Source organism: Balaenoptera musculus, chromosome 8 (genome assembly GCF_009873245.2).
Source record: "Balaenoptera musculus isolate JJ_BM4_2016_0621 chromosome 8, mBalMus1.pri.v3, whole genome shotgun sequence".
Lineage (NCBI taxonomy): Eukaryota > Metazoa > Chordata > Mammalia > Artiodactyla > Balaenopteridae > Balaenoptera > Balaenoptera musculus.
Genome location: NC_045792.1, coordinates 13,573,029 through 13,599,075, shown reverse-complemented (window position 1 = coordinate 13,599,075; position 26,047 = coordinate 13,573,029). Strand labels below are relative to the sequence as shown.

Genomic DNA, 26,047 nt, shown 5'->3' with positions numbered 1-26,047 from the left:
ATTGATCCATCCCTAGCTCTGATTATTTGTTTACCTCTGAAAAGTCAGTGACTTGCAGTCATGAAGATGAGTTGGAGGCAGTAGGTCTTTCAGAGGCCCTGAAGATCATGAAAGTTTGTGGATAGGTGAGAGTTTGAAAGAAAGAGGATTTTGCCCAAGCTGGTAGCATATTAAGTAGGTTATAAGTATGGGATAATAGGAAAAAAATTAGCCAGTAGTTTGGATAACTTTTTTTTAATAAAGCCAAGTAAAATGACATTTCCTTATAAGTAAAGTAACTTTTCAAATAGGATAGAATAGAATACTTTTCAAATAGAATTGGCAAAATGCAGTTAATTCAATAAACATTTGAAGGACCAATAGGTATTCCTTTGTACTTATTAAATACTAAAAACTATACTGACTGTCCCATATGTTATTGGCTTGGTTGTCGTATATTATGCACTGGGAGAGAAACAGGTTGATTGTATGCATGGTATAGTTGTGTTTGGTTTTGTCTAATTGGAATTAAATATTAACTCATCTGGAACAAGTAATAAATGTAAATTCTATTATAATTTTTAGGGAATAACTTACTCTTGAGAAGTGACTTGAATTGGGAGGGACAGTAATTTCTGAGGGCATTCAGTTAGCATGCCGAGCAGTAACTTATTAAATGGTATCCTTGTAGCGTTTGACTCTGTTGGCTTAGATTCTGGGAACCTTCATCTCTCACTTAAAATTTTACCCACATCATTATTCGTGTTACCTTTACTGTGACAGATTACTCAGGTTTGGTCCAGAGTATTAGTATTTTCTTCTTAAAAAGGTTTCTGGTAACTGAATTCAATCTGTAGGGACCTTTGTAACATCTCATTTATGTGAAAATGAACTTTGTCCATTTTAATTATTTAAATTTCATGACTTTTGTCATTTTGTATTGCTGAATTAAAAAATAATTTTGGACTTTATTACGTACCAAAACTTAAAATTTTTATTCATTATCCACAGTGTACTAGGTTCTAATTCTAGGAGGTGAAAAGGAGAGTTAAGTATTCAATTCTGATGTCATGTGATAAATACTTTAATAGAGATGTGTACAAAATGCTGTATGAACACAGTTTTACCTAGTGGCATCGGGGAAGGTGGCACAGAGGAAGTGTTATTTGAGCTAGATTTTGAAGGGTAAGTAGGAATTTTCTAGGCAGAGAAGTGAAGAAAAGGCCTTTAACACAGTGGCATGAAAATGCAGGCTCTGTTTGTTTAAGGAACGTGAGCGGTCTGGTTTGGCTAGAATTAGGGGAGATAGATAAGCTGGAAATATGGGTTGGAGTCAGATTGTAAAGAGCTGTTTTTTGACCTCAAGACTTTCTCCTATAGATAACAGGCTGCCATAGAACAGGTTCGGTTTTTTTTTTTTTAATAGTGGAATAAAAATTGTAGATTTTTCAGTCTTCTTAGAGCACACTGAACATTGTTTGACTTTGTTTTTTAATGACTGACAGTTCGTCACTGAGAGGCAGAATAGTCTACTGGTTAAGAAGAGGAGGGACTCTGAAGCCAACTGCCTTAGTTTGAATCTTAACTTTTCCACTTAACTTAGCTGTGTGATTCTTCGGTTTCTTCATCTGTAAAATGAGATAATAGTATTACTTTCCTTGTAGGATTGTTGGGAGTTTAATAAGTAACTAAATGTTTGGTACTTACAACAGTGATTGGCACATTGAAAGTGATAAGTGGGTTAGCTCTTATTATGTTAATCATCTTCATTATTTTCATTACTATAAGTATAGATTGTTGTATCAGGCTGTTTATCATTGGTACTGCCAGAACCTAATGAAATGCGTAGACCAATTTGCCCTTACTAAATGGCTTCACACAGTGCTTGTAAGTTCTTTTACCTTTTTAACAAAACCTTACTGTCAGTATGTCTGTCCGTATCAATTTCATTTCCCCTAATATGAAGCTTTTAATCCACTATATGCTTTGACCATACAACCAGGTTTGTACAAATTATATATAAAGTGAGAATAAATAAATTTGAGGTGAGAATACATTTTTTTTTTCCAGTAAAGGAAAATATATGGCTATACTGTACCATCTTTGTGATCTGTATTTTGGTTGTTTGGAGGCTTTTTTTGTATTCAGTTTAAAAAATTGAGATATAATTCATATACTATAAAATTTATCTTGTAAAGTGTATAATTCAGTGGTTTTTAGTGTGTTCACAAAGTTGTGCAACCATCACTACTATATAATTCTAGAACATTTCTGTCACCCCAAAAAGAAACCCCATGTTCATTAGCAGTCACTCCCCTTTCCCCACTCCTGCTTCCCTCCAGCCTTTGGTGATCAGTAATATTTACTTTCCGTCTCTGCGGATTTGCCTGTTCTAGACATTTCATTTAAGTGGACTCATATAACATGTGGCCTTTTTTGTCTGGCTTCTTTCACTTAGCATGTTTTCACGTTCATCCATGTTGTAGCATAGAATAGTACTTCTTTCTTTTTTATGGCTAAATAATATTTTATTGTATTGACATTTTGATTATGGACATTTGGGTTGTTTCCACTTTTGACTATTATTAATAATGCTACTATGAACATTTATGTACAATTTTTTGTGAAGCTCTATGTTTTCAGTTCTATTGGGTATATACCTAGGACTGGAATTACTGAGTCATATGGTAATTCTATGTTTAACATTTTGAGGAACCACCAAACTGTTTCCACTGCAGCTGCACCATTTTACATTCCCCGAGCAATGTATGGGGGTTCCAACTTCTCACCAATACTTATTATTATTATTATTATTTTGGTTATAGCCATCTTACTGGGTATGAAGTAGATATCTCTTTGTGGTTTTGATTTTCATTTCCCTAATGAGTAACATAATGAGCAGTCTTTTTACATGTTTATTGTCCATTTGTATATGTTCTTTGGAGATATGTCTATTTGAATCCTCTGCTCATTTTTTGAACTGGGTTACTTGTCTTTTTTTTTAAATAAATTTATTTATTTTATTTTTGGCTGCTTTGGGTCTTTGTTGCTGTACGCAGGCTTGCTCTAGTTGTGGTGAGTGGGGGCTACTCTTTGTTGCGGTGCACGGGATTCTCATTGCAGTGGCTTCTCTTGCCACGGAGCACGGGCTCTAGGTGCGCGGGCTTTAGTAGTTGTGGCTCGTGGGCTGTAGAGCACAGTCTCAGTAGTTGTGGCACACAGGCTTAGTTGCTCTGCAGCATGTAGGATCTTCCCGGACCAGGGCCCGAACCCGTGTCCCCTGCATTGGCAGGAAGATTCTTAACCACTGCGCCACCAGGGAAGTCCTTACTTGTCTTTTTATTGTTGAGTTGTAAGAGTTCTTTACATATTCTGGGTACTAGATTCTTATCAGACACGATTCATAAAACTTTATTCCCATTCTGTGGGTTGTCTTTTCACTTTCTTGATAGTATCATTTGAAGCACAAAAGTTTTTAATTTTGGTGAAGTCCCGTATTTTTTCTTTGGGTACTTGTGCTTTTGATTTCATAGGTAAGAAACCATTGCCTAATCCAAGGTCATGAAGATTACACTTCTGATCATTTTGAGTTAGTTTTTGTTTATGGTGTAAGGTAGGGTCCAACTTCATTCTTTTTTTTTTTTTTTTAATTAATTAATTAATTTATTTATTTTTGGCTGTGTTGGGTCTTCGTTTCTGTGTGAGGGCTTTCTTTGGTTGTGGCGAGCGGGGGCCACTCTTCATCGCGGTCGCGGGCCTCTCACTGTCGCGGCCTCTCTTGTTGTGGAGCACAGGCTCCAGACGCGCAGGCTCAGTAGTTGTGGCGAGCGGGCCCAGTTGCTCCGCGGCATGTGGGATCTTCCCAGACCAGGGCTCGAACCCGTGTCCCCTGCATTGGCAGGCAGATTCTCAACCACTGCGCCACCAGGGAAGCCCCAACTTCATTCTTTTGATTGTGGTCATCCAGTTTTCCCAGCACCATTTGTTGAAAAGACTGTCCTTTCCTCATTGAATGGAGTTGACATCCGTGTTGAAAATTAATTGATCGTATGTGTAAAGGTGTATTTCTGGGCTCTCTATTTTATTCCACTGGTCTATATGTCTGTCCTTATGCCAGTACCACACCATCTTGATTACTGTAGCTTTGTAGTAAAGCTTTGAAATCAGAAAGTGTGAGTCTTCCAATTTTGTCCTTTTTCTAAATTGTTTTGGCTTTTTGAGGTCCCTTGAGATTCTTAATGAATTTTAGGATTAGCCTGAAAATTTCTACCAAAAGGGCAGCTGGAATTCTAATAGGAATTGCAATCGACCTCTAGATCAATGTGGGGAGTACTGCCATCTTAACAATACTAAATCTCCCCAATCTATGACATGGAATATCTTTCCATTTATTTGGTTCTTTTTAAAATTCTTTCAGCAGCATTTTATTGTTTTCAGTGTATAAGTCTTTCGCCTCTTTGGTTAAATTTATTCCTGAATATTTTATTCTTTCTGATGCTATTATAAATGGAATTGTTTTCTTAATTTCATTTTTGGATTGTTCATTGCTGGTGTGTGGGAAGAATACAGTTGAGTTTTGTGAAGTTTTGTATTTGACCTTGTATCCTGCAACTTTGCAGAACTCATCTATTGGTTCTAGTAGTAGTCGTTTTTTTAGTGGATTCCCTAGAATATTATGTAAATAAGATCATGTTTATCTCTATTTGTATGCAAATGATGATAGTTTTACTTCTTCCTTTCCTTTGTGGATGCTTTTTTTCTTGCCTAATCGCTCTGGCTAGAACCTCATATGTTGAATAGAACCTATGTTGAATAGAAGTAGTGAGAGCAGACATCCTTGTCTTGTTCCTGATGTTAGGAGGAAAACTTTCAGTCTTTCACCATTGAGTATGATGTTAACTGTGGGATTTTCATAGATGCCCTTTATCAGGTTGAGAAAGTTTCTATTTCTTTTTTACTCAATGTTTTTGTTTTTGTTTTTTATCACAAAAGAATGTTATAGGCCTTTTATGCTTTGTTCCTGCTTTTTCTTCTTGGGAGAGGAAAATTTGTAGACTTGTAATATTCTAGAAAAAGTGAATATCTTGAGTTGCACTAAGGGCAAGAATGCAAGCAAGCCTCAGGAATAACTGAAACCACGGTTGAAAATGCTACCAGGACACTATCTGCATTCTCTCAATGCAGATTAATGTCTGAATTGTGGGGAAATCTGGCCTCTGCTACACCCAAGATTTACATCTTACGGGTTTCTTACTGTAACAGAGCATCTACCTCTTGGTTCCAGTTTTGACTTAGGCTTGGTATAGATCAATTGATTATCTCTGGACCAATCAACTCTGGAAAGAAAAGCTAAGTGCTGTGATTAGTCCAGCGTGGGCAAGGTGTCATCTCTAAACAAACCTGCTATGGCTTGGGGAACATATCTGTTCCCCCAAAGCCATGTACATGAGGGAATTTGTTGCCAGACTGGATGTTGAGGAGCTAATCCCTTAAATATTCTCTAGAAGAGTGTACATAAGTGTATCTATCAGTATATAATATAGTTGCTTCCTGTTTTTGTTTTAGAGAGGATATTAGGTAAATTAACTACTCTAAAGATATTTGCCCTCATTCTTCTTAGACTTTATAAAAAATTAATTAAGCAAAACCATAAGCTGCTTTCTTGCCTTTTATCTTTAACTCTCATTTTTGTGCCTGTTTTCGTTAGAGCGCAAGATGTTATAGTAGAAGCTGAATGGGGTTATACAGTGCAGTTAATTTTAAATTGTCATTGTCTTATTGTATCCATTTTGGAAGTAAGATTAAACTTTTCTGTTGTAACTATGTTGTCTTTTTAGAGGTAGTTATAAACTGAAATTGTCAAAATTTGGTTTTGTTGTATTTAGCCAGGAATAATTCAGAAATAACTAAAAGCTTATGTGCTAACCATTCATTAAAGAAAAAATAGTAATGAGTATTTTCTCTGTGGTAGGCACTGCTCTAAGAACAGTGATGGAGCAGTAAACAGCTCTCATGATGCTTATAACCTTATGTTTTCTCGTTTTCTATTAGTTTCCAAGCTATAACCACTGAACTAATATTCTTTTGGTTTCCAGATTATCCTCCAGTGGAAGAGTGGTGATTCACAAGCTAACAGTAGTATTCATACTGCTATAGTTTTTCCCTAGCACCCTGAAAATAGGTTTCAACAAGTGTGCCAAATCCTATTGGTAGATAATGGTGGCTTAGAACTTTTTGTTGAGGAGTTTGGGCTTGGTGAGAAAAGATTCCCACTTACATTAGGAATGCCTTTCTTACAACTGGGAAGGGGGCAGCACCATGCTCCTGTATCTTTTTGGTTCAGGAGAGAGATGATGATGGCTTGAAACAAAGTGGTGGTAGTAGAGATGGAAAGAAATGGACAGAACTTGCTGTGTTTTAAAGCTAGCATAACATGATTTGCTAATGGATTGGATAGGTTTCTGGTTTGAGCCAGTGTATAGATGGTGTAATGGGAAGCCATGGAAAGGTATAAAACAGGGGAAAGTCATGATCTGATTTTTCTTCTACGGTGATAGTATTGGCTGTTGTGTGGGAAATGGATTAGGCTTGTGGAAGTAGCAATGATGGAAGTAGAGGGACAGGTTAAAAGGTTACTGCTGTATACCAGATAAGAGATGAGATAGTATAGACTAAGGATGAAAAAGTTGAAAGGAAGAAAAATGGACCAATAAGAGGTGGACTGGAGCTAGACTCAATAAGAATTGGTGGTGGATTGGACAAGAGGAGGGTGAGAAAAGATGACAGGGAAGAATCAAGGATGTAGGTTTGTGGTCATTAACTCTACCAGTTGGTGGTGGCAGTTACTAAAATGGGGAATTCAGAGTACAAATGTGGGGAGAAGTACATTGAGAGAGGGGAATTAAGAGTTCCATTTTGGACAACTTTAAGTTTGAGATATTCTCATGAGCCATCTAAGGTGATATGTCAAGCAGGCAATTGGTTGGCTATATTAGAGTTTGGAGTTCAGAAGGAGAGATCTGGAATAGAGATAGAAATTTGGTGATGTTCAAGAATAGTATTTAAAGCCATGAGAGTGGGCAAAATCATCTGGCAGGGGAGAGAAGTCAGCAAAGGAGATTTAAAAGGAGGCACAACAAAGGAAGAAAGGAGAGAATAGATTAAAGTAGTAGGCAAGGAATAAAAAAACAAAAACAAAAAATTCTCTCTAAAAGGAAAACCCTCCTGTACTGTTGGTGGAAATGTAAGTTGGTGCAGCCACTATGGAAAACAGTATGGAGGTTCCTCAAAAAACTAAAAATAGAGTTGCCATATGATAATAGCAATCCGACTCCTGGGCATATATCTGGACAAAACTGTAATTCAAAAAGATACACGCACCCCTATGTTCATAGCAGCACTATTCACAAAGGCCAAGACATGGAAGCAACCTAAATGTCCACTGACATATGAATGGATAAAGAAGATGTGGTGTGTGGGTGTGTGTATATATATACAATTGAATAGTACTCAGCCATAAAAAAAGAATGAAATAATGCCATTTGCAGCAACATGGATGGACCTAGAGATAATCATACTAAGTGAAGTAAGTCAGAGAAAGACAAATATCATATATCACTGATATGCGGAATCTAAGAAAAATGATACAAATGAACTTATTTACAAAACAGAAACAGACTCACAGACTTAAAGAACATACCTGTGGTTGCCAAAGGGAAGGGGGGTGGAGGAGGGATGGAGTGGGAATTTGAGGTTAGCAGATGCAAACTAGTATATGTAGAATGGATAAACAACAAGGTCCTACTGTATAACACAGGGAACTATATTCAATATCCTGTGATAAACCATAATGGAAAAGAATATAAAAAAGAATGTATGTATATGTATAACTGAATCTCTGCTGTACAGCAGAAATTAACACAACATTGTACATCAACTACACTTCAATTTAAAAAAAAGGAAAGAAAAATAAGTATCCTCCCTTCCCCCCTCCAAATTCTGTCTAAATAGAAAATTAGCAAAGGAAATAAATAATCCATGAAAGAAGAAGCATAAAAGACCAAATATGAATATTAAAGAACAGTCCAATTTGTTAGTCATAAAATAATTTTCTTTTGACCTGCAAAATTGGCAAAAAAAGGGAAAAATCAAACACAACGAAAGGAAAAATCTACTTATAATTAGTGTTTAAAAGGAGGGTATAGGAATGTGAGTACTCTCATACCTGGTTGTGGTAGAATGAAACTGGTTTAGCCTTTCTGTCTGGAGGGTGATTTATAGAGAAAGATTTAGAATTTTGCTCAATAGTTCCGCTTTTAGAAATTTATCAGAAAGAACAGAAAAGGGATTTGGGTTAAAATACAATTACAAAGCCATTCATTTAGATGCTGTATATGAAAGGCAAAACCTAGAAACAACCTAAATGTCCAACATAAGATGAATTACATAAACAAGAGAAGATATGGTGTACAATGTAGACACTAAAAATTTTTTGTCAATAAAGATTAATGATAGGCAAACAATGTATTAAAGAAATAGGTGAAGGTGTCAAAAAGTACAAATTTCCAGTTATAAGATGAGTAAGTCCTGGGGATATAATGTACAGCATGATGACTATAATATTCCTATAAAGGAGAAGAAAAGAGACCACAGAATTGTATGTATAACTAATAAGATCTCATTTTTATAAAAAGTATTTAAGAAATATAGAAAAAACCTGGAAGGAATGATACCAAAATATCAACAGTACTTATTTCTGGGTACTGGAATTAGAGGTAATTTAAATTTTCTTTCTGTTTATATATTTTCTAAATTTTCTATAATTAATATTTAATCAACCAAATTATTTTTTAAACGAAGAAAAAGATGTGATACCTCTTAGGTGACAGCTTGGATTCACAAGGACAGTCCTGGAAAACTTCCCATTTCTTGTAGTAACATGATTGGTAGATTCAGTTGAGTTCAGTGAACCTAGTCAGACAGTCCTAAGTTCCCAGCTTAAGAGGCTAGAAAACTGGGCTATAATGGAGAAGGTGAAGTTTCATGACAGTGAAGAAGTCACATTTAGTTCTCAAAACCATCCTGTACAACTCTAATATGACAGTAGTGCTTGCAAACCGGTCAATCATAAGTTACTATGGTTTGTTAATATGTGATAATAAGATCTTAAGAAATTCGAATGTAGGGGTTGGCTGAAATTCTAATGTAGGGGTTGGCTGAATGAGTGCCTAAAGTACTGTTTGTTTGCTTTAAACCAAATATCTACTTTGCTGTGTAGAGCTTTTGTTAATTAATACAGTTTTTTCCTCAAACTTTTTGGTTTCAGGACCCTTTTACACTCTGTAAATCACTGAGGACCTCAAAGAACTTTCATGTATGTGGGTTATATCTATCAATATTTACTATATTCAATATTAAAACTGAGAAATTGAAAAATATTTAAATATTTAAAATAACTATTAACATTTAATAATAACAGTAACAAGTCCATTACATGTTGACATAAAAACATTTTTTTAAAAGTGAAGACATTTTAATGGAAAAAAATTTTTTTCAATTCTTTTTTTTTTTCCTTTTGGCCACGCCGCACAGCTTGCAGGATCTTAGTTCCCCGAGGAGGGATTGAACCCGGGCCACGGCAGTGAAAGCCTGGAATCCTAACCACTAGGCCACTAGGGAACTCCCTGGAAAATATTTTAAAAAATAAGTAGTTTTACATTTTTGTAAATCTCTTAAACTGCCTCAATGAACATTTTATACCTTGTTACATTAACATTCATTGGTCTATCTTGCATTTGGAATGAATCTTTTACCCATGCACGATTTTGTAGCATCATACCTTGGTCACTTGGAAAATATTGGTTCACTAGGTTATGTAGATTTTCAAGTGTTGACACATCATTCTACAATCACATTCATTAATTAAATATCATTAGAAAAGTTTTATTTGGAAACTGTTAAGTTCATAGTGGAGGATAGGCTTTTTTAAAAATTCTGATTTTTACTTAAAAGCTTGAGTTTTATTATTGACAACAAAAACTATCAGTTGTTTTCCTTGAGGTGACAGGTCACTTTGTTTATTTTGGAGAAACTGTCTGCCAAATATTCGAGTCTGAGTAACCATACTTTGTCTATTAGTCATTCTTTTAAGTAGAAATGGTATTCCATGCCATGTATGAAAATCCCACAGCTAACATTATACTCAATGGTGAAAGACTGAAAGCTTTCCACCTAACATCAGGAATAAGACAAGGGCGTCTGCTCTCACCACTTATTTTTTTTTTAATTAATTAATTAATTAATTAATTAATTAATTAATTAATTAATTAATTAATTAATGGCTGTGTTGGGTCCTCGTTTCTGTGAGAGGGCCCTCTCCAGTTGTGGCAAGCGGGGGCCACTCTTCATTGTGGTGCGCGGGCCTCTCACTATCGCGGCCTCTCCCGTTGCGGAGCACAGGCTCCAGACGCGCAGGCTCAGCAATTGTGGCTCACGGGCCCAGTCGCTCCGCGGCATGTGGGATCTTCCCAGACCAGGGCTCGAACCCGTGTCCCCTGCATCGGCAGGCAGACTCTCAACCACTGCGCCACCAGGGAAGCCCTGCTCTCACCACTTCTATTCAACATAGGTTCTATTCAACATATGAGATTCTAGCCAGAGTGATTAGGCAAGAAAAAGAAGTAAAAAGCACCCACAAGGAAAAGGAAGAAGTAAAACTATCTCTATTTGTACATGACATGATCTTGTTTGTAGAAAATCCTAAGGAATCCACTAAAAAAACCACTACTACTAGAACCAGTAGTTGAGTTCTGCAAAGTTGCAGGATACAAGATCAAATGCAAAACTTTACAAAACTCAATTGTATTCTTTCTACACACCAGCAATGAACAATCCAAAAATGAAATTAAGAAAACAATTCCATTTATAATAGCATCAAAGAGAATAAAATATTTAGGAATAAATTTAACCAAAGAGGCTAAAGACTTGTACACTGAAAACAATAAAATGCTGCTGAAAGAAGTTAAAAAAGAACCAAATAAATGGAAAGATATTCCATGTCATAGATTGGGGAGATTTAGTATTGTTAAGATGGCCGTACTCCCCACATTGATCTAGAGGTCCAGTGCAATTCCTATTAGAATTCTAGCTGCCCTTTTGGTAGAAATTGACAGGCTAATCTTAAAATTAATTAAGAATCTCAGTGGGACTTCCCTGGTGGCACAGTGGTTAAGAATCTGCCTGCCAATGCAGGGGACATGGGTTCGATCCCTGGTCCAGGAAGATCCCACATGCTGTGGAGCAACTAAGCCCGCATGCCACAACTACTGAGCCGGCTCTCTAGAGCCCGCGAGTCACAACTGCTGAGCCCATGTGCCACAACTACTGAAGCCCGCGCGCCTAGACCCTGTGCTCCACAACAAGAGAAGCCACCGCAATAAGAAGCCCATGCACCGCAATGAAGAGTAGCCCCCACTTGCCACAACTAGAGCAAGGCTGCACGCAGCAACAAAGACCCAATGCAGCCAAAAAAAAAAATCTCAAGGGACCTCAAAAAAACAAAACAATTTAGAAAAACGACAAAATTGGAAGACTCACACTTCCTGATTTTAAAGCTTTACTACAAAGCTACAGTAATCAAGATGGTGTGGTACTGGCATAAGGACAGACATATAGACCAATAGAATAAAATAGCCCAGAAATACACCTTCACACATATGGTCAATTAATTTTTAACAGGGATGCCAAGTCTTTTCAACAAATTGTGCTGGGAAAACTGGATAACCACAATCAAAAGGATGAAGTTGGATTGACATGTATACACTGATGTGTATAAAATTGATGCCTAATAAGAACCTGCAGTATAAAAAAACAAACAAAACAACTAATACTAAACTTTCATTGGGTTATTTATATGGAAATATGTTAATATAAATGTTTCAGACATTACATGGAAAAAAAAAAAAAAAAAGGATGAAGTTGGACTTTTACCTTATATACAAAAATTAAGTTTAAGTGATCAAAGACCTAAATTTAAGAGCTAAATAAAAACCCTTAGAAAATCTTCATGATCTTGGATTGGGCAATGATTTCTTGAGTTATGACACCAAAAGCATAGACAATAAAAGAAAAAATTGATCAGTTGAACTTCTTCAAAATTTAAAACTTTATCCATCAAAGGACACTAACAAGAGAGTGAAAAGACAACCCACAAACTGGGAGAAAATTTTTGCAAAACGTATATTTGGTAAGGGATTTAAATCCAGAGTATGTAAAGAACTCTTACAACTCAACAGAAAAACACACACACACAAAAACCCAATTCAGGGCTTCCCTGGTGGCTCAGTGGTTGAGAATCTGCCTGCCAATGCAGGGGACACGGGTTCGAGCCCTGGTCTGGGAAGATCCCACATGCCGCGGAGCAACTGGGCCCATGAGCCACAACTACTGAGCCTGCACGTCTGGAGCCTGTGCTCTGCAACAAGAGAGGCCGCGATAGTGAGAGGCCCGTGCACCGCGATGAAGAGTGGCCCCCGCTTGCCACAACTAGAGAAAGTCCTCGCACAGAAACGAAGACCCAACACAGCCATAAATAAATAAAATAAAATAAAATAAAAGAACTGTGTGCTCTGACATATCTCAAAATGGTTCCTTAAAAACAAACAACAAAAAAAACCCAATTCAAAAACGAGCAGAAGATTTGAATAGACACTTCTCCCAAGAAGTTATACAGTTGGCCAATAAGTGCATGAAATGAAGCTCAATGTCATTAGGGAAATGCAAATCAAAACCACGAGATACCACTTCACACCCATTAGAACGTCTATTATGAAAAAAGGGAAACTGACAAAAGTTGGCGAAGAGACACTGGAACCCTCATCCTTTGCTAGTGGAGATGTAAAATAGTGCAACCACTGTTTAAAAAGTTTAGTGGGTCCTCAAAAAGTTGAAAATGGAATTACCATATGATCCAGTGATTCTTCTAGGTATTTACCCCCAAAGAATCAAAAGTAGGGACTTGAATAGATATTTGTACACCCGTGTTCATAGCAGCATTTTATGGTAGCCAAAAGGTAGGAACAACCCAAGTGTCCCTCAATAGATGAATGGACAAGCCATATGTGATGTATACATACAATGGAATATTATCCAGCTATAAAAAGAAATGAAGTTCTGATACATGCTACAACATGGCTGAACCTTAAAAGCATTGTGCTAAGTGAAATAAATCAGACACAAAGAGACAAATATTGTATGATTACACTTATATGAGGTATCTAGGCAAATTCATAGAGACAGAAAGTTAGAAATGAGGTTACCAGGAGGCTGGGTCGGTAGAGAGTAGGTAGTTACTGCTAACATTTCTGTTTGGTATGATGAAAAATTCTGGATATGGATAGAGGTGATGATTATACAACGTGTGGATGTACTTAATGCTACTGAATTGTACACTAAAAAATGGTTTAAGTGGTTTACAAAAAAAAGGTATTCCACCAAAAGAGCGACTACTTCAACTATTTAAACATTGCACATGTAAATCAACTATGCTCCAATAAAAATTTTTTTTAAAAACAACAACAACAAAAAGATATTGGGGCTTCCCTGGTGGCACAGTGGTTGAGAATCTGCCTGCTAATGCAGGGGACACGGGTTCGAGCCCTGGTCTGGGAAGATCCCACATGCCACGGAGCAACTAGGCCCGTGAGCCACAACTACTGAGCCTGCGCATCTGGAGCCTGTGCTCCGCAACAAGAGAGGCCGCGATAGTGAGAGGTCCGCGCACCGCGATGAAGAGTGGCCCCCGCTTGCCGCAACTAGAGAAAGGCCTCGCACAGAAACGAAGACCCAACATAGCCAAAAATAAAAATAAATAAATTAATTAATTTTAAAAAAAGACAAAAAAAAGGAATAGTATAGTTAAAAAAAAAAGACATTGTACAAATGCATTTCCTGAGGACAACTGTTATTACAACAGGAGTGCTTTTCGTGTACTTCTTATTTTGTCACACACAATGCTTTTAAAAATGTCCTCAATATTCAAAATTTAATAAAATTAATGGTCTTTCCTGCTTCATCAAGGACATTCTTAAGTGCAACTAGCATTTTGCTTTTGTTTTTACTGCAAGTCATGGTGAAGAGTACAGTGCCTACATGTACAGTTCAGTGCTCCTGCCTTGATTCAGCTAAGGCACCAGCAGACTCAACCCAACTTTGTGCCTTCAATGCAAGTATCAATACAGTGGAAAAGATGAATCATGTGGTGTCTTAATATTATTATGGAAATAATTTTAACATTGCAGACCCTCTGAAAGGGTCTCAAGGACTCCTAGGGATTGCATAACACACTTTAAGAACTGCTATATTGATGTCCACATTTCAAAAATGCTATAGCCATTTTTGAAAGTGATTAATGCTGCTGTCATTTTGGTACAGTTCCTTCTAATCTCTTAAAGAGTAGACTTGTTATACTGTTCCAATACTGCTTTATAACTCTGGCGCAAGGCAGGCTAATCTTACCCCTTTTTATGTTTGAACCATTGTACATTTCAAGGGAACAGAATATCAAGGCTGGTAAATAGATTTTAATAATTGCTGGTGCTGTGGATAGGTTGTAGCTGCTTAGATTGTTGTCTTGAGGGGTTCAGTGGATAAGGGTTCCTGGGTGGAATAGAAATGTCTTCCTTGGACTTGGGAAAGAGATATGACAATGTCATAATTTGCTCTTTGTACTATTTTAATCCAAAATTTATAGTTTTGGAAAATTTTTATCTTATAATTTCTTCAGAAAAAAATTCTTCTGTTCCCTTCCTTCTACTCTCCTTCAGGGGACTCCTTCATATATATATTTGGCCACTTGATATTGTCCCACAGGCCACTGGTGCTCTGCTCACTTTTTTTCCAGTGTTTTATTTTGGGGAGTTTCTATCACTGTGTTTTTGAGTCAGTTAATCTTTTCTTCTGCAATAGTTAATCTGCTGCGAGTCCCTTTGATTTTAGTTTTCATCTCTAGAAGTTGGATTTAGATCTTTTTTTATGTTTTCCATGTCTTAACATGTACAAGAGTTTCTCCACCTTTTTGTATAAATAGAATATAGTTATAATAACTTTTGATATCCTTGTCTGTTAATTCTGTCATCTGTGTCACTCATGGATTTAATTCTATTGATTTGTTTTTATCCTCACTAAGTCATATTTTCTTGCTTCATTGCATGTTTGCTAATTTTTGATTGGATGCTAGACATTGTTAATTTTACTGTGGTAGGTACTGGATACTTTGTATTCTTATAAATATTCTTGAGCTGTGTTCTGGGATACAGCTGAATAGTTTGATCCTTTTAAACTTTGTTAGGCAAGGCCAGAAAAGCTTTTGTTTTTTTTAATTAACCTTTTTTTAATTGAAGTATAGTTAATTTTGTAATACAATGTCATGTTATTTTCAGGTGTACAGCAGTAATTCTCTCTCTATATGTATGTGTGTATATATATTCTTTATCAGATTCTTTTCCATTATAGATATTGAATACAGTTCCCTGTGCTATACAGTAGGTCCTTGTTGTTTATTTTATATATAACAGTGTGTATATGTTAATCCTGAACTTCTAATTTATCTCCCCCCGCCCCTTATCCCCTTTGGTAACCATGAGTTTTTTTTGTATGTCTGTGAGTCTATTTCTGTTTTGTAAATAAATTCATTTGTATCATTTTTTTAGATTCTACATATAAGTGATATCATATGGTATTTGTTTTTCTCTGTCTTACTTCACTTAGTATGATAATCTCTAGGTCCATCATGTTGGTGCAAATGGCATTATTTCATTCCTTTTTATGGCTGAGTAATATTCCATTATGTGTGTATATGTATGTGTATACATATCTTCTTTATCTTCTTTATCCATACATCTGTTGATGGACATTTAGGTTGCTTTCATGTCTTGGCTATTGTGAATAGTGCTGCTGTGAACATTAGGGTGCATGGATCTTCTCAAATTAGAGTTTTCTCTGGATATATGAATAGCTTTTAATCTAGCCACATGCTAGATTCTACCCGTGCTCTACCCATCTACAGATTTCCACCCCACTCCTTCTCCTTTGTGAGAACTGGGGAGTGTTTGCTGCACTCCTTTCAGGTGGTTCTTTCCCTGTGTTCATCAGTGCTCAGCTACAGATCTCCTAAGCTTCCTCTCTCTATGCAGCTCTCTCCTCTCTTGTATTCTGTACTGAGGACTCCAACTGCCATGGTTTCCCCAGACTCACAATTCTGTCTCCTCAACTCAGGAGACTATCAGGCTCTGCCTGAGTTCCCCCTCCCAGTGTTGAGGCCTAGAAACTCCAGGCAGTAAGTTCAGTCAGTCATAGAGTTCACTTCCATTTGTTTCCCCTCTCTTAGGGATCACAGTCCTCTGCTGCATGATGTCTACTGTCTGGAAATCATTATTTCATATGTTTTGTCCAATTTTTCAGTTCTTTCAAGGAGGGTAAATCCAGTCCCTGCAGTTCCCTCTTGGCTGAAAGCAGGAGTCTCGGTCTAAAATTTAATTCGGGATTTTTGCAAATTCAGATGCCATTAATATTACGTGCTTGCTATATGCCTGAAAAGTTCAAATGTGGTTTAGTCTTTACTCGCTCCCTACCTCGCCACACATATTAATTGGGCACTCTCTTTTATGTTGAACAAAATGAACATGGCCTTTGCCTTTATGTATTTTACACTTTATAAATGTGGAAACCGAGGCTTGGAAAGTTAGAATAGGTTACCCAAGTACATACAGCTAGTAAGTGCCAGGGCCTTTTTTTTTTTTTTTTTTTAAGCTTATCTCCCACATGTTTATTACCAATTACTTTGGTTTTCTTTGTTTGAATATAAAGGAATGATGATTGTGTATTTCATTTCACATTGTAGAAATGATCCCATGGAGGCCATATTTCAAGTAGTATATGAAATGGTTAACTACATAAACTTGGGGAAGTTAAAACATTTTAATAGACGTGTCATTTGAACACAAAAAATATCAATACTGTGATTTACTACAGCATTAGGTATTCACATAGCAAGAGAATTTCACTCAAAATATTTCTAATAGAGCATAGGCGTGATTATGCAGATAAAGAGAGAGAGAGAATGTGAAGGTACTCTCCCTTGCCTCCCCTCAAAGCATCAGTGATGACTTTTATAAAACCAGAGCAGTATAGAGAAGTAGGCAGTGAATGTCAAGTAGAATGTGCAAAATCCTTTTCTAATCACGTTGCTCTAATAGTGCCAACCAAGACTTGCTCTAAAACCATAATACTTGTGAAGTCTACAACTGCATTTAAATTAGAACATCTTAAAGAACAAGCTCAAAAGCTGGCTACAAGAATTTTTTTTTTTGCCAGGCTGTACTATACAAAGCAGCAAATGCTTGCTAGAGGTACCTAGTAGTGTGAAAATGTTAGAAGCATTATGAACTTGAATCCTGGCAATGTATTTTTTTTACTTTTACTTACTGTGTATTGAACCTTAAATATATGTTTTCTTCGGAAAGCTTAAATCCTATGTATTAAATTTGTTAAAGAAATGGAATAAAAAACGTTCGTTAGCATTTTTCTTTCCTCTTTGTTTAAACCCTCCCCCCACTCCTCCATGCAAAACACTCATCCTGCTTAGTGTCTAATAAAATATATCTAAATGATTTAAGTATTCAGAGTTAATATTTCTTAACTTGTTTCATTCTTATTCTTACAGTATTTTTCTTATATTATTTACATTTAAAATAATTAGTTGAGTGTTTTATTTTCCCTGTAACGTTGAACCAGATTATAGTGATCCCTTTTCTTCTATTCTTCTGTTCTAACTTCAAAGAGCATGATAAAAAAGCCACTTAAGAAAGGAAATCTTTCATCATTATTGCTGTTAACAGTGAGCTTGAGCTAAGTTCTCTTGACATGAACTTTTGTGAAGGGCTCTTTAGGCCTGCATATGACTGAATATTATCTATTTTATTTTTTATCACTGGATTAAGGTTTGATAGACTAGGTGAGTGATTAAGGTACTGCCTAATTGCACAGTTTCTCAGTGTGACTTTCACTTAGTGGCACACACACAGGTCAGTAGACATGTAGTATGGCTCAGTGAGGTTAAAGCAGTCGTAGCGTTAGATGCTAAGTGTGTGAGCTGGATCAGCCAGATGGACTCCTCTGCCATTTACTATCTCACTATATGACCTTAGACAAGTTACTTCTCTTTGCCTCAGATATCTCATTAAAAGTGCTTTCGTAGGATTGTTGTGAGTATTATAATGAATAAGTTAATGTTAGAAAGCACCTAGAATAATGCCTGGTTCACAAAAAGCAGGACCAAAGTATTTGATTTTTTTAAAAAAAATTAGAGATATATACTCATTGAAAAATTATGGGAGGGAGCAAATTGTTAAGAAAAATGTTGTATACACTTCAAAATAGTTGAAGTAATAAATTTTATGTCATGTATATTTTATCATAATTGTTAAAAAAGAAATGTCATGGTTCACAGGCTACTGAAGTTTTCTTTATGCAAGTATTCATTCAGCAAGTACTTTTGAGATCTTGCTCTCAGTACGTTCCACGTGAACATCAGGCTTGAATTCATAGGTGGAAGGATGATCCTGTATAGAGACGCCGTATTCTCTTGGTGTCCTGTGGAGAGGAGTGCTTGAGTTGAGCACAGTTGGCTGTATCATGAGACTGGGCTCCAGGAAAGGGACTCAACCTACCCTAATGCACCCCTGCACTCTCTCTTTTTTTTTTTTTTAAATTAATTAATTAATTAATTAATTAATTTATGGCTGTGTTGGGTCTTCGTTTCTGTGCGAGGGCTTTCTCTAGTTGCGGCAAGTGGGGACCACTCCTCATCGCAGTGCGCAGGCCTCTCATTATCGCGGCCTCTCTTGTTGCGGAGCACAGGCTCCAGACGCGCAGGCTCAGTAGTTGTGGCTCACGGGCCCAGTTGCTCCGCGGCATGTGGGATCTTCCCAGACCAGGGCTCGAACCCATGTCCCCTGCATTGGCAGGCAGACCCTCAACCACTGCGCCACCAGGGAAGCCCTGCACTCTCTCTTTTTATGGGAGTCAATGTGATAAGTGGGGTAAAAAGTGTGAGTCTTGGGTGCCACCTATTTACAGGAGTTGCTAAGAACCAGCTGTCTGGTAACTAGAGACTGCAGAGGTCCCTTGGGAAGATGTTAGGAGGAGCCCCTGGTCCTATTTAGCTCGTTGCCAAGCAATCCAGAAAGAACAAGATGACTGACCAGTCAGGAGTCAAATGCAGTAATCCAGGTAGGATGATGGTGGTTTGGACTAAGGCGGTAACTGAACTATAGTGGAAATAAAGTCATTGGCTCTATGAAATAATCATATATATATATTGCATATGAATAGCTTATTCCTCTGTTTGCTAAGTAGTTTTATTATATGGGTGTACCACAATTTGTTTATCTGTTCACCTGTTGATGTACATTTTAGTTGTGTCCAGTTTTTGGCTATTACAAATACAGCTAATAGGAACATTCATGTCCAAATCTTTGTGTGGGCATATATTTTAATTTCTTTGGGGCAGATATCTAGGGTGATATATAATGCTTCACTGGATTCTATTTAATAATCATTTAGGATTTTCCCATCTATTCTGGTAAGTGAAATTAGCATATAGTTTTTTTCTCATGGTCTTTGATTATGGAAGTAATCAAAATGAATGAGTTCTCTTTCTGTATTTTTGAACAGCTTGTAGAAATAAGAGTTAGCTTTTATGGGGAACGTATAGCAAAAATTCTTCCGTAATACCATCATGGTCTAATATGCATGCTTGTACACACATGTGTGTATGACTGTGTCTATGTGTGAGAGTACGGAATGGATTTTTTTTTTAATTTTTAATTTAATTTTATTTTTTTTAATGCTATTCTTGTCTGCTTACATTCTTTTTATGTATGTATGTATGTATGTACGTATGGCTGTGTTGGGTCTTCATTTCTGTGCGAGGGCTTTCTCTGGTTGTGGCGAGCGGGGGCCACTCTTCATCGCGGTGCGCGGGCCTCTCACTGTCGCGGCCTCTCCCGTTGCGGAGCACAAGCTCCAGACGCGCAGGCTCAGCAATTGTGGCTCACGGGCCGAGTTGCTCCGCGGCATGTGGAATTTTCCCAGACCGGGGCTCGAACCCGCGTTCCCTGCAATGGCAGGCAGATTCTCAACCACTGCGCCACCAGGGAAGCCCGGGAATGGATTTTGATACCTACTCTGTTTAATGGTTTTTGGTTTACTCAGGGTTTGGAATAGTCCATTTCCCCTAAATAAGTTTAAGTATGGTGCTTGCCATATAGTAAGCATTCAATGTTTATGAAATAAATAAATTAGTGAAAATTACTGGAATAGAGTTCATTGTATTCTGTTATTAAATTACCTTTTACATTTTTAGTTATGTCTCTAATTTTTTTAGATTTAAAGTTTGTGCATTCTGAAGATTTTTACCAATTTGTCATGAGAGGTTTAATTTGGCACTCTTATGAAGCTTTTAAATTTCTTGTATTCAAGTCAAGATACATTTATGATTTTTCTCCATTTTTTATGTATTCTTATGCTTTATTTTCCCCCATTCATGAATATACCTCTGCTCCTTTGACAATAATTGAAATTTTATCACGAGTTTTACTTTACTGAGTTTAGTAAACACAGTAAATGTTGTTTACTTTTGCATAGTGCCTCTAATGCTTAAGTTCCATATAAGTTTTCCTGCTGGGAAGTATGATAAATACCGCTGAATAGGTGTTAGAAGCCCTAACATTTGAGAATCTATGAAGAAGTGTTAAGAAACTCAATGTGTTTTCATCAACTCAGTGTGTTTCATCTGCATAGAAGATACGGAGAAACAAAGATTGGGTCTTAAAGAGATGGCATTAATTCTGCCTCATGTGAGAACAACTAAAAAAATTAGCACGATATTCTTATAAAGGTGAATATAGCACACTTAGAACATTGATTGCCCAGTGTTTCCAAATATTTTTCACATGGTTTTGTTTTTGTTTTAAATAAGAGAAGCCTGCCACTCCTGTCCTTTTCTGACTCCATCATATTACCTACCCCACTACTCCCAAAGGGAGAAATTCCAAATCTTTTCAAAACTGTACTTCAGTTTCTTTTTAATTTTCTTTTTTCTTGGCCACACAGCGTGGCATGCGGGATCTTAGTTCCCTGACCAGGGTTCGAACGTGCGCCCCCTGCATTGGGAGAGTGGAATCTTAACCACTGGACCGCCAGGGAAGTCCTTCTTTTTAATTTTTAAAATTTTATTGAGATATAATTGGCTTACAGCATTATTTAAGGTTAAGGTGTGCAACATGTTGATTTGATAAAAATTCTATTTCATTTTGATTATCCTGTGTGAGGGAATTAGCAGACAGACAGGTCATTCCCAACTGTGTCAACAGTTTTATACATGATTTCACAAATCTGTTTCCCTACTTGCTCCTTTTTCCCAAGTTGCCTGCTAGACATGCCATATTAATATCTTTCAGACATCTCACACTCGACATGTCTGAACATTGAATGTATCCTCTTCATTAGCAAACCAACTTCCTCTTCTGAGTTCCCTCAGTTAATATTATGTAGTGGTGACAGGTGTGAGTTACTGAGATTGCTTCTTGGATTAATTTCTTTCAGCTGAGGTTTGTTAATCTATAAAGTGAGGGTAATAGCAGAATCAATCTTAAAGGATTGTGAATGAAAATTAATTAAATAATAAAAAATATAAAATGCCTGACACATAGTAAGCCCTTTAAATGTATTAGCTTTATTAATATATATATATTTTTAAGACCCTACTCTCAGCTGCTCAGGCTCAGTTTCAGGTTCATCATCTCCTCCTACTCAGTCATCTCATCTTCTTGGTTTTACTTCTGCAGTATCTCTCAAATCTGTCTTATTTTACTGCCTGTGTTTGGGCTCCCATTACCTTTCTACTGCAGTGCCATCCTAATTGAGCTTGCTGCTTTTGTCGTTTCCTCACTGTTTCATCTTTCATACTGCTTGCCGTCATTTATGGCCTTGAAACAGATTCGATGTCACTCCCCAGTTCCAAACCCTTAATGACTTCCTGCTGCGTTTGTAATATCTCTCACCCCGGTAGTTAAATCTGTACATTTTGAGTCCTGCCTGTGTTATTCAGTTTTATCCTATGCTACCATGATTCTACATTGTAGCCATGTCCGTTTATTTTCGAGTCCCTGAACTTTCTTCTACTGAGCCTTTGCTTTGGTCATTCCCTTGGCTTAGAATCCCTTTCCCTTCCATATTGTCTGTTGAAATCCCATCTACTCTTTAAAATCCAAGAAGCCTCCTGAATTACACTAGTTTTAATTAGTGGTTCTCCTACCCATGCTCTTGTGACTCTTCGTTTTTATTGATACTTTACTCTTGCACTCACCAAAGTCTGCCTAAATGTGAGTCTGCTTTGATAACTAGTCAGGGCCAGGAACACCTTCTTTCCTGTGTTATCTGACATTGTCTTTATTTATAGCTTTTTAATAAAAGTATGTTGAATTTGATAAAAATACTACTAATTAAATACTAAATACTACTAACTAAATAAGTAAAATGCTAATACCAGAGTTGTACAGAGACATAGAATCTTGAACTTGAGGAGGATTATTTTTCATGGAAAATATATTGAAGAAAACGGCAGTGATGAAGATTTTTCTGGTATTGATGCCTCCAAACAGAGGAGATACAGATAGATATAGAAAATTTCATTATCTTTCCCAAGTTTTGAGAATAGCAAAGTTTAGTAGCTACTCTGTGTTTGTTCAGAGAAACAATATATTTAAATGGAAATGGATGTCTGATATGTCATATACTCAGGAGTTAAATAATTAATGATAATTAGATATACTTTCTATATACTTGATTAGATTGTATTAGAGCTGTCTCTTGCTCGGTATATAATTTGCTTTGTCTGTCTATGTATCTATATACTTTTAAGTTTATTTTTTAAGTTCACAGGATAAAACTTCTGAAAAGTACTTGGTGGTTTTTGTCATTTGTTGGGGGGGAGGGTATGAGAAGTTTTGGAGATTTCTGTATTATGTTACTGATGTGTTTGTATGTTCTTTAAGGAACTGGTATAGAGAAATAGTAATCAGTTCTCAGGGCTAATAGGCTTTTAGCTGCAGACAGATGCTCCAGTGTATGTAACTTACATAGCTGTCTTTCAGAACTTGGGTTGAGTAAATTCAAAGGTTGTTTTGAAATATAGCGAAGTCTGATTATATTCTTGAACTCTTTAGGAAATAATGATGAGAGTACCATAAGTTAATGTAACTTAGTGAACATTTGCTGAATGTTCACAATGAGTTTTAAGCTATTTTTCTTTTTTTTCAACCACACTAAAACCAAAGGTATTAACTTATAAATATTATGTCTCTATGGTGTGTGCTTTAATGAGAATGTATCACATTAATCATTTAAAAATACTAACTTGGGTGTAAGTGATCTGTTTTACATGAGTTAGGAAAGAAGGAATGTATCTGTGAAAAAATAAGTCTTTTCCAGTAGTGACTACAGTGGAGAAGCATGGCAAATACTCACTGCCTTAACCAGGTGGTGAAGGTTAACATCACCAGTGATGTCATGTGGACTTCATGTACCCTCCAATATGATGTGTTGAGATAGGCACTTCACTTCTGTGATATTGTGTCCATAAACTCATAACCCCAGTCAGAGCATGAGAAAAACATCGGCTTTACATATTGAGACACGTTCTACAAAATACCTAACCCCAGTACTCCTCAAAACTATTAAGGTCATGAAAAACAAGGAAAGACTAAGAAGCTATTACAGACCAGGGGAGACTAAGGAGATGTGACAAATAAATATAATGTAGTATCCTAGATTGGATCCCAGGATAGTTAAGGACATTAATGGAAAAAACTGGTGAAACCTGAATAAGGTCTAGGGTGTAGTTAATAGCACTGTACTGATGTTGGTTTCTTAGTTTTGGCAAATGTACGACAGTAATATTAAGGGAAACCAGAGCTGAATGCGGGGTATATGGGAATGCTTTGTACTATCTTTGCAACTTTTCTGTAAATCTAAAATTCCAAAATAGAAAGTTTATTTTAAAAATAGGTAATATTTTTCAAGTCTATAAACGTATTGACTGTCTCTTAAGTGCAAGGCAGTGTGCTCACCACTGCAGGGCATAGAGTGTGTAAGGCACCTTCACTGTCCCTGCCCTTAAGGAGTTGTCATCCAGCTGGGGAATAGGACAACTGATACAAAGTAGAACATGATGAAGCCAGTACAGAGTGTGAGCAAGATGCTGTGGGGCATGTGGGTGTGGGGTGTCTCAGTTTGAAAGTAGACATTGAATGAAGACTGGGAATCCTTCCCCGCCCCCCCGCCCCCCCCACCCTCCCCAGCATCCACACCAAGAAGATAGCATTTAAAATGAATTTTGAATGGGCAGGACTTAAGTAACCATAGTCATTGGAAAGGAAATACGCATCATACCAGAAAGCCTGGGCTCTTGAGTCACAGACCTGCTCTGCCACTTATTTGCTCTGTGACCTTGGGCAGGTTATTTGATGTCACTAAGTCTTTGTTTCTCCTTGTAAAATAGGATTAGTAATTTCTATTTCAAAGCATTATTATGAGAATTAAATGAGGTATACATGTAGCTTAACAAAGTATCTGATACACAGTAAGCTCTTAATGTTAACTATTAGAGAAGGAGAGGACATATATTACTGATGTAACACCATCACTGAAGGCCTGGGGCCTGGAAAGTATAGAATGTTTTGGGAAATATTTAATAGTATATGTCTAGAAAGGTGAATCAGGACCATATTGTGAGTGCTTTGACTTACAAGCATAGCAACTTGAACTTTTTTAGTGGTTATTGGGAAGTCATTGAGGATTTTGGTGTAGAAGGATTAAGGAGGTTGAGTCTGTGTTTTAAGATTAATCTGATAGAAGAACGAGGCGCATATTGGAGATTCTCACGTGGGCTGCTGCCTTCCCTTTTACCTGGTGAATTAGATTAGCGTTTCTTTAGGTTTAAAATTCTATGAAACAGCTCAAAATGCTCTGAATGATAATGTTGTAATCTGTTACCATGTAACTTGGGGGTCTCAGAAGCAGGACCATTAGTATATTATCAAATATACTTAATATGTTTAGTGAAAAAGGCCATTGATATTTTTAGATATATTGGCTTAGAATTTTTTTGAATAGGTGATGCTTTTTGCCTCGCCCCACCCCCCCTTTTTTTAGCAGCTTAAGCAGATAAGAGTTAAACAGTACTTCATTGACTTCCTGTGAAGCTTTGTTAAGAGAAGTTCCGGTGTATCTATTTTTAAAGCTGATTACTGTGAGCAGAGGATGCTGCTATTGAGTTATAAATGTCATCTCAGTAGGTTCTCACTCATCATTCTTTGGATGACACTAGTGTTTGCATATAAGGTTTTGGAGTTTAATGAATAGAAAAAGCAGCTCAGTTATCACTGAAATAGTACCAGTAAATGAAATACTTAAAAGTATTGTTCACTTCACTATTGAGCAGTATAATTATTTATCATCATCTATATAGGTTTTACAGCCCACACCATGGCTGAATGGCAAAGAGTGAGTTATATTGTGATCTCATTTGGGAAATATTTTACAGCTCCAAAATGGTATTGTATGATGTTGTGCAGTTTGTTTGTCAATCATTGTATTGTGTTAATCATTCTGAAATTTACCCACTGGGAAGTACAGGATCATTGGGTCTACAGATATTATTAAAATAGATTATTGGGGTTTTCCCCCAATGTTTTATTATAATATTTTTTAATTATAAAAGTCAAACAGAAATTGTAAGAATTTTATAATAATTGTATACATATTAACTAAATTATTGTTTTCAAAAGGAAAGCTCCACTTTCTTCTCTTTTTAAAAATCAAAACGACTTCTGAGTCTTTGAACCATTTTCACATGTGATAGTATTTTCATATAGCTGAGGTGATTTTTGATGTTTCCATGTTATTTCTTCAGAAATGATAAAATTCTTTGAGTAAAATAATCCACTAC

At 36.7% G+C, this 26,047-nt stretch overlaps 1 protein-coding gene across 2 annotated transcripts in view; it reads left to right on the top strand.

The window, feature by feature from the left end:
* CBL (Cbl proto-oncogene) overlaps positions 1 to 26,047 on the top strand; it is an 87,922-nt gene that overhangs the window by 21,088 nt on the left and 40,787 nt on the right. The gene's annotated exons all lie outside the window — the stretch shown is intronic.